This window comes from Mytilus californianus, unplaced genomic scaffold (assembly GCF_021869535.1).
Source record: "Mytilus californianus isolate M0D057914Y unplaced genomic scaffold, xbMytCali1.0.p SCAF_6, whole genome shotgun sequence".
Taxonomy (NCBI): Eukaryota; Metazoa; Mollusca; class Bivalvia; order Mytilida; family Mytilidae; genus Mytilus; species Mytilus californianus.
In genome coordinates this window covers 36,837,602-36,856,149 of record NW_026262712.1, presented here as the reverse complement: position 1 = coordinate 36,856,149, position 18,548 = coordinate 36,837,602, and positions in this window count along the sequence as shown.

Here is an 18,548-nt window from a genome sequence, read left to right as displayed (position 1 = left end):
AAAAGGATCAATGTTTCCATTTTTATAATTATGTATTACTCCAGATTATTTGCATTGCAATATTATAAACAATGACGTGAAAGTCGTGTTTCCCTTTACCTTTTATGACACTGCTGTTTTAAATCAACAAAATATTAATCATATCAACAGATTATAAACTGCAAATTCAGAAAATATTTGCAACCATGGAAGTAATGAACATGAATGCCAAAAGAAATATTGCGATTTCAGAAAAGCTGACTAAAAATAGGAAGAATAACGTTTCTAAGGGACATTATAAACAAATAAATTGAATAGAAACTGACAACGCAATGGTAAAAACGAGAAAAAAAAACCTGACCAACTCGGGCGCTACCAAAAGCCGTTGGAGATTTAAGGAGACCCATAAGGGTATGCAGATTTTTTGGCGAAGCATATCCTGTCGTAATGTTTGCAATAAGTAAAATATTGTAAAATGTTTTGAATAAGTTGTTAACTTCCCTTGTATTTTGTTTTAGCTGTACAGTCATTTTATAGTTAAGTTTCTGTAGAGATTTTGTCGTGTGTTGGGTTATATATGTTAGTTTTTATTGATTGACACTGAAAGCATAACAGTTATTGTTAGATATTAGTTCAAGTGAATATCTAGATTAGTATATGTGATGACAATGAAAACCTTACCTTAAAGTTTGATAATGAAGACCATTTTTTCATTTTTGCATTTTTTAAATAAGATAAACAATCGCTTGTTTCCTTCTGATAAACATCCGCAGAAGAAATCCTTACATCTTTATTTTTTATATCTGCAAGAAATATAAAAGCCTATTCGTTAACAGAAAAAAAGTGGTCAACAATTTGCATTGCACAACATACATAGCATTTATCTCTTGTACATGTTAGCAATTTATAATGCCTCACTACTTATAACGATTTATCAGTTAATTTTGTTGATAAATAACTTGTGCAGTTGCGTATAGAAGGAGATTGAGCACTTCAAATCAAGAAAGAATAGATTAGATTGATATTGCTCAAACTGTGGGGTTTTCTGTGTAATGTTTCGAGGCATAGAGATGATATTTTCGTCTTCTTCCTTTAGCTTGGTAAAATAAACAACAATGTATCATTGTTTCCATTGTTGAACAACTTTTTCATTTGGCATCTTGTTATTTTTCTTCTAAAAGAAACTTGTGATTGTCGGGATGTCAAAAGCATAAGACATATTTATAGTCTGGTAAACGACAAAAATGCTTTCTTTTGATGAAAGTAACCGGTAGAATACGTCTACAAAGATATCAATATGTTAGTGGTGGTGCTGCTGATGCCCTTTGAGCTTCCAGGGATATCAAAACAAACACTCTGTATCATTAGTTTTTATTTAATATAGAATTGATAGTATCATTGTTGTTCAAAAGACGCTCGGATCAGATGTATCATAACAAATAATTAATACAATACCTTTCATAAACACAGGAGAACAGGCCAACAACACCAACGCTGTATACGTCACAAACATGACAAATAAAGAATCTTCTACGGAAAACGAAACTAACTGTCAATTCGGTTTCTACTACTCGGTGTCAACAATATACATGTTTGTGCAAAGTGCATGATACACAAAGCAACTATAAATCAAACTGTTTTATAGACTGGTCAACAGAAGAAATCCATAACAAACCAATTTGTTTTACGTCTTAATGTTTTATTTTATTTTATCTAATTGATAAAGATTAAGCATTAAACAGAAGGAATAAAGGGAAAAGGATCCAATTTTATATTGTTGAGCCGGATTTTATTTTATCAAAAGTATTGAAAGAAAAAAGAAAAGTCATAGATTAATCATTTTGTTTCTTAATTCTTGAGAAGAAAAGTGTGTGCATAAATCAGTTGTCTGTTTGTTCTTTTATTGAAGATTTGATTCACAAAAGGTTAGAATTTCCGGCATTATAAAGAAAAAAAATTCAATTTGTGAGAACTGAAATGCTGATTTTCTGGTTTTCTTTTAAATTGGCAGTTTACAATTTCTTTGATGTATCCAATACTGCGTCAATATTTATAGCTTATCCGATTAATACTTAGAGATATAGCAATAGGGTTTTTTAATAACTGGAAGCTGATGAGTTTCATATGTTATTCAGTATATTTTGTACAATAAAAAGTGTCCTTGAAACCGTATAAAGAAGATTTATATATACTTGAACATAAAAATGATAGTAACGACAATATATACACTATATCTAAAACTTAAACAATTTTATTTGTTGATTTGGAATTGAATGTTTGATGGTTAAAATAATTTTTGAAAATTCGTCCGTTCTAATTGATACAAAGTTTTCAAACTTTTAAACTATTGTTAAACAAAAATCACTTCTGTTTCAGAAAAGTTGATCACGATAGATACCACATCATACGCAGAATCTTGAATACTTTAGACTCGATAATAACAAACTGATTCTATACGAAACATGGGCTTGTAATGCGAAAGTAGAAATTTGACTTTCACTGTTAGTGGACACGAAGTCTCATGATCAAATGATTGTTTCAGGATGGCAAGTTAAAAATGTAAATATATTCAAATTTTGACCTTTCTACCTATGATGTCTGTTTGTTTTGCTCACAAATTAGTGTCAGCATAATAGAGTTCTATGCGACTGTCATACAAGTGAGAGGTTCAGTTAGCTATAAAACCAGGTTTATTCCATCATTTTCGTCATAATGAAATACCTATATGACAGTTGTTTTCTATTGGTTTTATGTGTTTGAGCTTTTGATTTTGCCTTTTGATAAAAGACTCTCCATATTGAATTTTCTGATAGTTCGGTTGGTAATTTTACTTTTTGTGTACTTCATATACTCATAATATTAGTTGATAGAGAAACACTGCCTTGTATATGTTGTTAAGCATAAGCAGCATTTATAGATCTACTCTAGGCTGAATTGAAGTCTTCTCATGATTGATTTGTTGTTTAATGTTTGATTCTAGTGCAGCGGCATATATGCAACGTGTTGATGAGTGATGTAAATATATATTCTGCATTACATTTGCTACAATGATAAACTGGATTGAATTGTTAACGTTCTAGCTCACAAATTAACAGTCGAATTGAAGAAACATAAACATATGTACAAAGAGACCAAATGACACAGAAATTAACCGCTATAGGTCAAATCTATTTTAGATTGGAAGTGCAATAATAATTTTATATCTATTGAATTTTGTAAAAAAAGATTATTTTGTAATTATTTGAATTTATATATAGAAACCAGTCAGCTTGTGTTGTTTTTTAAATTTTAATAAAATTTATTTTTTTATACTTTCCACCATTTTACTGTCTTTTTATTCCTGTTTAGATTATATTTTGTTGCTACGAGTTCATAACTTCCTCAAAGGAATAACTAAAAATAGATATACTTAAGTACATTATATATTGATTGCCATTATCTATTTAAGTCGACATTACAGATAAAAAGTTGTTTTTATTATCACTAATAAATAATACTATCTAGTACATGACACAAAAACCACCTCCGGAATTAATTGGTAATACAACAATTCAAGGTAAGTTCATCAATTGTTCCATACTCAACACGAAAAAACTTTGTATACAAAAGCATTGTTTGAGATTTGTATGTAAAGGGAAATAATCCTTTTGATCATATTATTACTTTCACCTTGAAAATCAGTATGCAAAAAATGAAATGTGGGGTTTATAGGAAAAACGGTACTATTTATTCTGCCATAGGAGACAATACTAACATTTTCTAAATTTACCAATTTTTAAAATAAAAACCGGGATAAAACAGTTATGTGTGGTGTTAGTACTTTATTATTCTGTTTTAAAAATTAAAGCCAAATAGTATCATGACCAACTTCCAACGGAGCTTGTTTATGTTATTCATGCCCACCGTCATTTTACATCAAATTTATGAAATTTTGGAAGTTTTTCGAATAATTCTCTAGAAAATATTTTTAATCGGTTTCAAAATTTATATTCTAAATATACACATTGCTGTTATTCATAGATAAATAAAAAAAATTTTGTACCCTTTCATTCAATCACAGCGCTCCTTAGTTTACTTCCAGCACCTGCCTAGGGTACACAAAAGGTCAACCTAATGCTTGGAAAATGTCATAGTGCCGTTTTCCCTATAGTATTGATGCAGCAACCCCTAAGTAAGATGGCAAAAAAGTTAACAGCAAAAGTTGCCGAACTTCCAGAAAATTCAAAACGGGAAGTCAAACATATTAACCACATGAAACTAGTGGAAATCAACTGTTATATTCCTGATTTTAAACAGGCATTCTTTACGTGTATGTAGAAAATGGTGTAATACACCTGGATTTAGAACTAACTAAAAGGATTGCAAGTCAGGAATATGACAGTTCTTATCCATTCGTTTGATTATGGAGTTTCCGTTTCTAATTTTTCTCGGAGGTCGGTATTTTTGTTATTACTTTTTACATGACACGATAATTAACACAAAAAACACATTTCACTTTTCAGATCATAAAACAGGAATGAACAGAACTGCCATAAATCGCCTCCTGTCAATTTTTCCCACTAAAGTGTCAAGCTTAGTTTAAGTATGATCACTTTATATCAGAAAATGCATCTAAGAAAAGACGAATGTCTATAGCATAGTTAAAATCTTTTTAAAAATAAAGAGATTAATAATGATTAAGAATGATCGAAAATGGGACAACTATCCACTAAGTTCAGAGGAAGTGAGTGTAAGCAATTACTAGTAAACGTACAACCTTTAATGATGAAGAAAACACATACCGTATGGTCGGCTTTAAAAGGTTAAAACATGAAAAATATAAAATAATTCCGAGAAAACTAACGACCTAATTTATAGAAAAACAATTTACGAAAAACAAATATGTCAGACATGAATAACGAATACCACTGAACTAAAGGCTCCTGATTTGGAACAGGCACCACAGAATGTGACGGGGTTTAGGAAGTTTGCGCACGCTCTATTTTCCTCCTGCCTTTGACATTGTTCCATCATAACATCAGTTAAAAAAGGGTTTACTCATCAGATCGATACTAAGCAGAAAAACATCTAACAAAAACACAGACCGGACTTGGTAAGGAATTCGTACATCCCTTACAACCCAAAAGATAAAACCTTCAGATCTGAGAGTACTCGCAGTTACTGTTAGGTAGTTCAAAGTCAACTTATAAGAAAGCATGTATTATCTATTTTGCCAAGAATCTAGACAAATCATGAACCGATGTCTACAGAAACAGATCCATTTGCATTTTTTGTACATTTTGATGATAAAACCTCAGAAGATCATCTCATAGCAACGATTTGGAATTGTATATATGTACATATAAATCTTCATATGAATAGATAGCAGTAACTGCTAGTAGTCCTTTGATCATTTATATATCATTCTCTTTTTGCTTAATTTCCTTTTTTACCTATTCTGACATATGACTCGGACTTCTTTTAAACTGAGTTTTACTGTGCGTATTGCTATGTGTTTCTTTATTCTACATTGGCTAGAGGTATAGGGGGAGGGTTGAGATCTCACAAAATATGTTTAAACCCGCCGCATTTTTCCGCCTGTCCCAAGTCAGGAGCATCAGGCCTTGTTAGTCTAGTATGTTTTTTAATTTTAGTTCATTTATATGTTTTGGAGTTTAGTGTGACGTCCATTTTCACTGAACTAACACACAATTTTAGTAAGGGGCCAGCTGAGAACCACGTACGGGTGCTGGATTTTTTCGCTGCATTAAAGAACCCATTGGTCGCCTTCAGATGTTGTCTGCTCTTTGGTCGGGTTGTTGTCTCTTTGACATATTCCCGATTTCCATTGTCAATTTTATATTGAAAGGAAACTTATATAAGAGTATTAGAATTATGTAAAATCTTTTTTTTTAAGAAACCGTTTGAAACTTTATATTTGCTGAAAATTCATTGACAGGTAGGGAACAAGATTACACGAAAGATCAAAAATCAAAATCGTAACTTATTAAAATTTCTACATTTACTCTTTTAAAATCATTTGTATTTCAGAATGTCAATAGAAGTTGATCCGAAAAATAATTCAAATTCAGACAAAATGGCTTTTGTATTAGGGTATACTGGCAAAACAGGAAAAGCACTGGTCAAAGAACTTAGTGAGAGAAAAGTATTTAAGAAAGTAATGTTAATTGGGCGGAGAGAAGTTCATCTTGAAAAAGATTTAGGGCCGGAGTTTGTTAGTACATGTAGCATATAACAATCAAAATGAAATAGAACAAAAAAAAAAAAAAAAAAATGCCCCAAACTAATATGAGTTAATTTCAATTTTGTTGGCATTTATACCAAGACAGTTACCAGAACAGACACACACTGTCAAATACCACCCTTGCGAAGCAGTATGGTAAATTACCACTTTCAGATTTTTCAAAGTTTAGTAACTTTATGTTAATTACAATTGGATTATGTCAATATCAAAACATAAGTAACTAGGCGAATGGTGCTTTTGAACAACAAGTTCTTACCAGTAGATATATGTGAAACGTCGGGCTATTAAAACAGTCTTATAATTATAGCATTTAGAGTTTTGAAAAATTTCCAATTTAATTTCAAATTTGAATTTTACATGTATAATTCCTACTGTTGTAGATAGTGCAAGTCAGCATTTCTGGTGACTGGTACCGTTAACTTCCCTTTTTTCAGACACCATATAGCAAAAATACTACTAGTATATACTATACATTATACAACCCAGGATAGTTGGTACTTGTATGACCATTCTGGAAAATACTTATGAAATGGAATATGGTTTATCATATCAAATTTAAAAATAAAATTTATCATTATTTTATTGAATTAGAAGAAGGTTAAATACTCAGTGAATGATAATGGAGGAAGCGCAATCAAATAAAATTACCTGTAGTTATATTTTTTACGACAGGAACACAAGGTGGTCGATTTTGATCGTTTAAACGACAACAAACATGATTTTCAAGACCTGGATACAGGCCTTTGCTGCATAGGTACCAGTAAAGCGAAATCCGGGGGAAAGGTTTGTATGGCTTACTTATTTATCTTGTCATTAAGACGTATTAAAAAATACTATAACGATTATCATAAAACAGTGTTATTTAAAAGCATAGAAAGGAATTTGTTGTACGCAGTAAGTGCGAATGTTTGGGATTTTTTGTATTAATATTTCTTAAGATAAAAAGAGTATGTTTGAAAACAAATTGAACCGTCTTTAGAACTAAGTAATAGTATAGAAGTATCACCATTCAACAGAATTAAGATTGCCATCCCACAAAGTATAATCATTCTGATAGAAGCACTAGTTACGAGATATATAAAAACCTAAAGTAATGATCATTTTTTGTTCAATCATAAATGAAAGTGAAATAGTGAAATAATTATTGCGAGTGAATAATTCGACCTCATTGAATCCGTATTCATGTGACCTTGAATTTAAGCCCTTTACTAGAGATTGACAGCGCAAGAATTGTCAACGTTGAAATTGAGACAAAGGTTAATCATTTATTTGACTGTTTTGATCCAAGAAACATTATTATACAGGTAAAACGATGATAAACATATATTTTTTAATCTATTATATGAAATTAAAAAGACCATGAGCAATCTAATTGAACGAGTTGCTTCATCTATTTATATCTATATATGTTTATATCGCTTATATGGTCATTGGAGGTGTTCGAGGGTCAACTCGATAGTTAATTAGATGGCGTCTAGACTAAAATATACACGAAACGAAACTATAAATTATCGAGCTCACGACCTGTAAACTGTTTGTTTAAGACTTTCAATAGTTTGGATAAATGTTTTACATTGTTCAATGTTGTTAAAGAATCAAATTCAAAACAGTGTCGTCGGCCGTAAAACTTTTGTTAGTAATAATACTGAAAAATTTACATATAACTTGATAACTTGTTTGTCATCGGCGAAGATTTTATGCTCACTCATCTTATCAGAGGCCTTCCTGTGAGGATTTAAATAATCACTTGTTACACATTTCGATACATAAAATGAAACTTTCTTTATACAAAGCTTTAAAGGAATTTTTAAATATTTTTCATACCATCACATACAACAGTTTCATTTTTAAGAATAATAATGTTCAGAGCTGATATCATTAAATAATAAAAAAAAATAAGTTTATTCATTGTAAAAAAATCTTTAAGTTGATGGGGTTAATTCACAAAATATCTTATTGATTAAGAGAACAAATAGTTCTACGTTGTGATCATTTAAGAGTTGCCTACTATTTATTTAATGCTAAACATGTGGGTTTTGTTTGTATTCCGGACAATTGAAAAAATCATTTTTTTGTTTAATACCATAAATCGATTCATTCAATCAGATATTTGTCAGATTACTTTGGCTATTCAAGTCCAACACAACTTCTCACGAATTTGGTATTTATTTGCTATATTGGTCCGCAATATTACTTTTGTCAACTCACTAAGTTGAAAGTAAAGACCTGGCGAGTTTTAGTCCTTATCTAAGGATGTGATGTTTTAAAAAAAAAAGGAAAATCATGGTTTGTTTGGACAGGTTTATAATAAAAGTCTTGGTATTAAGCAAGTATTTGCAAGTAAGCTTAAAGTCAATAACAAATAATCACTCACAAAAAGACTGCAAATCCATCAACAAAAGAAAAAAAAAATGAATAGACGAGCCACCATGCATAGAATATCATATACATATTTTATTTTCGATCATAAAATGTACGAAGTCGTCCATTACTATGTAAATTAGGTCGATTTAAAAAAAAAAATAGTTGAATACGTTTCTGTTGCCAATGCTTTTTCACAAGTGTATTAGCATCTTAGCAGAGCAGAGAAAAATATTCACCAAATTATAAGTATACCAATACAACAACGTAAATGCAAATTTCACAAGGTTTAATCAAAATGGCTCTTTCTATCCAATAACTTGCAAGTACGAAAAAAACAGGGCAGAAGTATATTTTGTCTGTATGTTTTGTATTTGCACAACTTTTGAAAGTGGATTATGCATTTGTTCTAAAATAAAATTAAATCCAGATAAAAGTTAAAAGATGATATAATTCGACAACCGCAATTGTTAAATCGCTTTGACGTCCGAAAAAAGATAATCAATCAACCTATGCATTGTCACTTTTAAAGCCAGTTAAGTCAGTTTCTGAAAGAACGTTCGATATTTTATTATGAAAATTGATTGTCAAGACATAACAAAAACACAAGTAAAGAACGTTTAAGTATTCAATATAAATCAAAACACAAAGGTAATTCTTGATTAGTATTTCAAATTATTTTTTTTTCAAAACCTTTGGTGACCCCACAGTTTAAATGTCTATAATAACGACGTCGTGAGCAATGGGCGTTACAGACGAACGTTCACATAATCTTTCCCAGTCAATGGGAGATTATAGAGCGCCAATCAATGGCCGTGGCTACACTGTTATGAATTTCATTTTAAATTGAATATGATAACTTGAGTGAAATCGGTGAACATGAATTTGACAGCTAGTTAGTGCACCTTTAACATTAATCTAATGTTCATGGAATAGGAAAATCAAGTAAATAAAGGATAAACAATAATACCGAATTCTAAAGTTGATTTAAAAATTGAGACCTCATTAAGTATGACAAAACCAAATGCTCTACTGTATCAACAAACGAAAAAAAAATGAGAGCAGCTGTCTTTGTACAGGTATTGCATGAGGTAAACAATCATATATTATCCTTAATAAACAGACAAATGTCTCGAAAAAATGGGTCACTAAAAAAAACCACTTTTGTTATGTAGAGTCAAAAATCTAGTAGGTTTAATGTGAATATTTGAATATGTTAAATAAAACTGTTTTTTTTTCAATTTGAGGTTTTTGAACTTCAAGTTGGCTTTTGAAACTATTCAAGTAATGCATTCAAAAGCATATGTTAATTGTATAGTTAAAAGCAAACGTCTATTTTTTATTACTAGGCTGGATTTATTAAAGTAGATCATGATTATGTAGTCAATTCCGCAGCGATGGCTAAATCTGTAGGATGCAAGGAATTCGTTTTGGTATCTTCTTATGGTGCGAACAAGGACAGCAGTTTCCTTTATATAAAAACAAAGATATTTTTCCCAATGCTAAAAAAACACTGATCTTTTATGTTATGACATTCAAGATGATTTTTTATGTTATTATATTTGCACTATTTTCAAAAATATGACAAAAACGCTGATTTGTTCTTAATCAGACATTTAGGCTAAATTTTCATACAATAACATTTACTAATACATTTGAACATGAAGCTTTAAATCGTACAGGAGTCATTACTGAAATATTCTGTACACATGTTACAATAAATACCAAACTTCGTGAAGACCAACTTTGTCTTATGTCTTTCTATAATACTACATTACATATGTTACATTTAAACCTGTTGATGTTACTTATTTTCAGGGCGAAGTTGAAGAAGACCTCAAAGCAATCAGTTTTGACAATCTATTAATTTTCCGACCAGGGTATTTATCTTATAACGTTTATTTGATGTTCAGGTATCGCTTTTGTAACAGCACAACATTTATCAAGTGTCTTGTATTTGACCATGATATGCAATCTCACCATTTTCCATCTACTTGTTTTCCAAAAGCATATTAATCGTTATACTAAGTCAATGTCTATTGTTTATTCATCTTTGTCATTAACGAGTCGTTATTTTATGTCTGCACAAGGAAATAATGTCATAGATACAATTTGTATGACGTATCGCAAAAACGAAAAAACGTAAATGATGATGATTATAAACATTTTAAAGCTGTGCACAGAAAACAAGCAGGGTGTAAACGATACACAACAGCGGCAGATATAGATATGCTTTTTACAATTTTTGTACAAGTGAAAGTGCTAGTATTTACCGAACAATCCGTATTGATAAAAAGTTAAATCACAAAAATACCGAACGCCGAGGAAAATTCAAAACGGAAAGTCGTTGATGAAATAGCAAAATCAAAAGTTGAAGCACACTAAACCAATGGATAACAACTGTCATATTCCTGACTTGGTACAGGCATTTTCTCATGTAGAAAATGATGGATTAAACCCGTTTTCATAGTTGGCTAAACCTCTCACTTGTATGACAGTCGCATAAAACTTCATTTTATTGACAACGATGTGTGAACAAAACAAACAGACATAATAGGTAAAAATTTTATTTATTTTTAAACACTTTTATGAAACATAAAATCTCGCTATTATTTAAGATGTCTGTTTCAAAAATTAGTTTTATCAATTATACAAAGACAAATGATTTGGCATTATTTGACTTTAGGTTCTATCAAGAGGCACATGTATCCCACTTGTTTCAAATAGCTATGGAACAATATAATATTTGTTCTATCGAAACTTTACTTTTATATTTGCATGGAGAGCCCCCTTATAAATACTATGTTAAGGGAGGTATAACCCAAAATTGTATCAACTGTAGAAAATTTCAAAAGGTATACAATCAAAACACGATGTGATTTTATTTTCATTTTTTTCAAATGTAAAAAAGCAAATGACAAAAAGATGGTAAGGAAAATCTTTACAAGAATAAATTATTAGTTGCAAATCTATTCCGGGATGCATAGTTTTCTTTTGGTTTTTATTTAGACAAAATAATTCCTTTTTCAGAATGTTACTATGTGATAGGGTAGAAAGAAGACCAATTGAAGCATGCATTAGATGCTGCTGAAAACCGATGTCACAGTGGTTTGTTAAAGAAAGCGCGATCAAAACAGACAACTTAGCTGCAGCCATGGTGAACAAAGCTTTGAATCCATCGTCTGAAAAGGTGGAAACCATTGAAAACAAACAAATATATGAGTTAATTTAAAAGTATGCTATGTAACGTTTTCCGGTGTCGAGCTGATATTTAACCTATTGTGAATCACAATAAAACAAAGACTTAGTTCGCATATAAAATATATCTAGAACCAATTTGGTAAAAAGCAGGTAAAGAATCTTTGCAGCCTACGACATGTACTAAATAGTATAAGCAACTTACTTATACTATTTTGAAGCATAAACCAAACATTTGATTGGTGTTTCTAGCGCGCAGAGATCAAAGTACTTAATACCAAACAATTGCAACTTGCTTCGGCATGACTATGAGTGCCTAGTCATTGCGGTGACTATATGATGACGTCAATACTTATGTATTCTTACTAGTATGTTTGTAGCGTACATGATCAATCAATTCTTTCGAATGTACACAGTATTCGTAATAATGAGCATATACTAAAACTTCGCTTAAACTGTTTTTTTGCTCCGTTTTTGATGTTTCTATATCAAATCAAAAAAATCCTAGAGGTAGCCGATCGTATATTGTACCGATTCATCTAGAAAAAAAAAGCTTTATCTTTTGGATCTTCGATGCTCTGCAACTTCGTATTTTACTTGGCATTTTAACTTTCATTAAGATTCTTGAGGAAAAACACACATCTGGCATATCTTTATAGATTTTTTGTAATGGATTCCATGATAAAATAGGACACATCGGTTATTAAAGGTGTCGATAGGTATACATACAACCTGATTGCGTATAGCCGAAACGTACATCGATACTGTTCCAGTTCCAGTATGTATGTATCTTGACTTTATGTCTTTTCCGTTATAAAATGCTTGAAATATATTCAAGAAAATATTTTTTTTCAATCAGATACTTTTCAATGGGTCATTTGTGGAGACGACAAGTGAACAGCCATAACTGTCAAAGGAACTAAATGAAATTTTAAAAGCAGCTGATTCATCTAAAATATCCAAAAAAAAATCGAAAGAGAGCAGGCTAATGCCGCTACAAGGCAGCACTCGCACCCGCAAAGTAGAAAAGGATTAATATAAGTTGCAATAACATGTTTCCCAATCCACTATAAATAAATATGTTTAAACTAGTTGACAGAGAAGTAGTCAATAGAACTCAAAAACTTAGGAACAAAATACTACTTCATTTGTACTTGAAGCATATATGATACGCAATTTGATAGGTTTTTGTGTCATAAATAAATCATATTCATAATTTGGGCCTTCAAATATTCATGGAAAGTTAAAATATTCAGAGATAGTCTTTAGTCGTCTTTGGATGAAAAATTGAAAAGACTTCAATTCAAAATCAGAAAACTATTTGGTCGAATTACCGACATTACACTACTTCTGTGAATACATTACAATGAATTGAATCTGCATGGTATTTAGTTTGTTTGTAACAAATTAAACAGTGATACCGAATATAAAATATCGACAATGTTTTCGACAATGAAAGAACAAGTTAAAAAATTATATCACAGAGGCTGAATTTCTTTACAAATCAATTTCGTCACACCTTCGAATTTCCAAGTCCAAACAACCATTTTAAATAATAACATGCACTCTATTCATGTCTGTTTCATTAGCTTTCACCTAAAATTGAAGGTGAAGATAATCTGTTACTTTTTACTGGAAACTATATATACTGAAATATATGTCTTTATTTTCCTAATGTGAATTCTACGTTTATGATAGCAGCTTTTTAGAATATATTGCACTTTTAGCATAGATATGTGATGCAATGAACATAATATAGGGATTCTGGATAAATTATGCAATTGATTGCAATGTCAAGTTTTCCTTAAAGAAAATTAAATTCACGTATTTAAGGAACAATAAAATTGAGAATGGAAATGGGGAATATGTAAGAGAAACAACAACCCGACCAAAGAGCAGACATCAGCCGAAGACCACCGCACCCTGATTTGGTCCTCAACTATCCCCTAAATAAAATTGTGTACTACATGTAGTTCAGTAAAAATGGACGTCACACTAAACTGCAACATATAAATGAACTAAAATAAAAAAAAAAAAAAAAAAAACATACAAGACAAACAAGGGCCAGAGGCTCCTGACTTGTGACAGGCACAAAAATGCGGCGGGATGAAACATATTTTGTGAGATTTCAACCCTTCCCCTATACCTCTAGCCAATGTAGCACAAAGAAACACATAGCAATACGCACATTAAACCTCAGTTTAAAAGAAGTCCGAGTCCTATGTCAGAATTGGTAACAAAAGAAACTAAGTAAAATGACAATGATACATAAATTAACAAAGAACTACTAGAAGTTACTGACATGCAAGCTCAAGACCTCAATTAAACTGATTGAAAGATTATTTCTTCATCATATGAAAATCAAGTACGATTCCTCCCGTTAGGGGTTTAGTATCATACCAACATAAAATATATGAGAAGAACATAAACCTGTTCGCGAAATCTTATTTTTAATGTTTTATCTGTGTTTTATTCTGATCTTCTTTAACATGTTAGGCGCAAATTTTTGGAATTATGGTCCTCTGTGCTCTTCAGCTTTGTACTTGTTTTGGCTTTCAAACGTTTTTCATCTGAGGGTCACTGGTTGGTCTTGCGTGGACGAGACGCACGTCTGGCGTATTGAATTTTAAGCCTAGTACCTTTGGTTAGCTATTAATTGTGTGTTTCTTTGTCCTTTGTGTTCTCCCATTTATTTGTATTGTGGTCCTGTCATGTGATGTTGTCGTTTTGGTGTTGTGTTTGACGTTGCCATAAAAGCGGGAGGTTTGGCATGCCACAAAACCGGGTTCAACCCACCATTTTTTTTCTTAAAATGTCCTGTACCAAGTCAGGAAAATGGCCATTGTTATATTATAGTTCGTTTCTGTGTTTGTTACATTTTAATGTTGTGTTTTTGTTGTGTCGTTGTTCTCCTCTTATATTTGATGCGTTTCCCTCAGTTTTAGTTTGTAACCCGGATTTGTTTTTATCTCTATCGATTTATGAGTTTCCGAACAGCGGTATACTACTGTTGCCTTTATTTAATGATCCAATTTTTTATCGTTATGTTGTGGTACTAAACATGCTAAAATTCTGACTGTGCACGATAAAACTTAGTCCAAGTATTGGTTGTCTGTTTTTCCTTGTCTGCGGTAATTTCCACTCTTTATTTTATCAAAGATTTTTGGTAATATAGGACGGTATGTATTTTCAAATCATTTATATTTCAAAATATCGTAAATAATGACAATTTTAATTGTCGTACAGTCACATACATGGATTACATGTATAAGATACAATACAAAGGTAACAAAGATAAAGGCCGGAAACAACCGTTGTCTGATAAATGTTCTGCACCAGTAGTCAAGTAAAAGTTCGAGGCAATATCATATCCGATGACATTTAGCTGACTACAAGTGGAGGAGAACTATACGGCAGTTTGTTTCCGCCCTGTTTTTTGTTACCGTTGTTTTGTATCTAGCTTGTACGATGTTTCAATAGAGAAGTAGTACATTTTGCATTTATAAAAGGTAGCAAAATTAAACAGATTAAAAACTAAAATGCCCATATGCCAGTTAATGTAAGTTACATTTTAAACAAATTTGTTTTTCACTACTCTTTAGCCGATATTTTTTCTCAAGAAATTCAAGAATCTAAAAACATTTATAAAAAAGAACCATGTTAAGTAAAAGATGAATGTCCTATACTTTTGAGACATTTAAAAATGCAACTTCGAAAGTTAGTTATGTATGAAAAAGATTTCAGAGTTAAGCAAGCCAACATTTGACTTTTATTTAAGAAAATACTGAAAGGGATGGGGGTTGGGGGTTAGAAGAAATTTTTGAAATAAACAGGTTTAAAAAAATGCAGGATGTGCCATTCCATTCCCTCATTCCCCCTTAAAAATAAAAAAAAAGAAACAACGTATGTTTGCTCCCAAATATATGAATTCAATATATATGAATCCAATAACAATATAAATGTATAAAAAAGAATGAATTTCTTTTTTCATTAGTGAATGAAATGTTATTAGATATATTTAGGCATATATTTTGGATTATTTTTTAAAGGTTTCATGCAATAGGTTTTTATATGTCTCTGATAGTGTTGTTCAGGCTGAAACACGCGTCCCAATATGATCCAATCGCAGCATACTGTTAAAAAACGGGATGTTAGTTGAAATATATTCTTCAACATTTGCTGCTTATTTGAACATGCATTACACGGACACTTTGATTTATCGTGCATTGGGGAGTTGATATGGATTTTATCTTTTGATAAGATTAAATCTTTTTTATATATATTTCTTGTCTTTTTTATTGAAATATAAACGTCGGTACCAGTATTTCTTTATTTAGCATTGTCCGGAATATTATTCATGTCCATATATTAAAAGAAATACATTCACGGACCGATCATTTAGCTAGAAAAAAGGGGGGTATGTTTATTTCTGAATTAGAAAATTATTTAGTTTTTCAACGCTATCACCCAAATATTTATTTTTCTAAATAAGCACTATTATGCCTCCGGGTGCGGGAGTTTCGCGCTGCATTGAAGACCCATTGGTGACCTTCGGCTGTTGTCTGCTCTATGGTCGGGTTGTTGTCTCTTTGACACATTCCCCATTTCCATTCTCAATTATACTATTATATACGGTACTCGATAAATGAGGAATCAGAACATTATTTTGTCATCTGCCTGATCACAACATATTTTTTCTCATAAAATATGGGAACTGAATATTTTTTTTTTGAAAAAAAACATACCCCCTCTTCTGAAGTTAAATGGTTAATCCCTTAGTGTACTGATATGAATAGTTATATACAGGAATTGTTTGAAAAAAAATGGTTATTGATGCCAACGTAAATATTTTAATAAAAAGACAGGAAATATGTCGGTGTAACAAAACGTTCAAATCTAATTAAAATTTAAAATGACCATGAACTCACTGATAATGCACGAGTGATTCTATTAAAAAAACTAAACGTGTCTATGTATCATCCTAAAAGTGTCCGTGTAACAACCGTTAATGTGCTGTTTTTCTATACATGTGTCTCTACTGGGGCAAAGTCGTACACATACCTGTGTACCTCTGCCCTCAAGCAAAGTTTTGATTTGACTATTTTGTTAGGCTCTTGTTTGACATATAGCTCTTGAAGCTTTCTTTTCTTGAAACATCTACATCTTGTTAAAATTCTTTTGTTTGATGAAGATTTCAGTGGTATAGTTGAATATTAATTAATAAAAGCACTTCCTACGCATTAAATGTTATGAATATCAGCACATGGTCGATACCGCTGTTTGTGGACTATCTGCCCCGGTTGGTTTGATCAGCTTATGATATATTCAGTTCCGTAACACTAACATTGGGAATTACATTAATTTCCTAAATTGTCTTCGAAGACTTAATGTGGATTTGGCTATTTTTGTATGCCCCTATTGGTTATATAGCTCCTCAACTTTTAATTATGCATCTTATTTAAAAAAAGGATATGTGATATGATTGCCAATGAGACAAATATCCACCAAAGTTCAAATGAAGTGGATATAAGCAATTATAGGCAACCGGACGACCTTCAACAATTAAATTGAAAAAACTAACGGGATAATTTATAACAAAACAGTTTATGATAAACAAATATGACAAACATGAACCAACAACCTGAGACAGGCACATAAATAATGGTAAAATATCTTCGATTTTGAAATTTTCACTCCAAAAATAACTCTCGACCAGAAGTCTACTTACATAATACGGAGTTGTGCAGTACTCACATGACAATTATCGAAAATTAAAGCTCAATATAAGTTGACATTGAGACGAATTAAAATATAGGCTTTCAACCGAAACAAACATCATTTAGATAAAGGTTGAAAGAATGGTTAATTGGGAAAACGGATAATCGTATTTCATCTTAATTTGTATACGGAAAATTAAGTTGACTCAAAATAATAATCAGACATATTTGTCGTAAAAAGTTTATGTAAATCTCCCCCAAAACAACGATCGTTTAATTTGTCAAATATGAACTAAATAAAACGTCAAGATAGAACAACTAGAACGATTTTGAATGAAATCTTCTGTACTTTGATTGGGTTACAAATATGTTTAAATTTGTTTGTAAATGGTACAAATGATACGTTAAACTATAAATATGTAGCTGTTGCTAGCTTATGAATGAATTCATACAAATATTTTGAAGATACGATAATGTTGTTTTGATATTCTTCTTATTAATATTGTTTAAACACACACTGCTTGTGTTACATCTTCATGCAAAAATGGTTTATATTCTGTAGTATATTATATTCGTACGCTGGTGTACCTAAAACGTTTCAATTTTCATGATTAAGATGTTCTTTTGTGAAATTGAAAAGAAATTGTTAATGCTTTAAAAAAAATGGCTTATTCAAATATATATGTATACATTTGATATCTTCAAGGAAGGGTTGTTTAATTATATGACATAAACACCTTCTTTTATGTTTAAATAGTAAACAAATAACTAATAAGATATTCAATGATAACAAAAAAAAAATGAAAAATGAAAGATAAATCCCCTTTTAAAAACAAAAACCAAGATACATAAATTACTGCAGTGACAAATAAATGCACATAAAAAATTTGACGAACTGTATAGTAAACTAAAACACTTAAATAAACATTCTGGAATATTATCACAATTACAATAATCTAATTATGCGGGATATATTCTGAAGGAATATAATTTTTTTGCACGATTATCAGTTGTTATTGAAAGTTTTTTTTTTTCATTTATCAAGCATT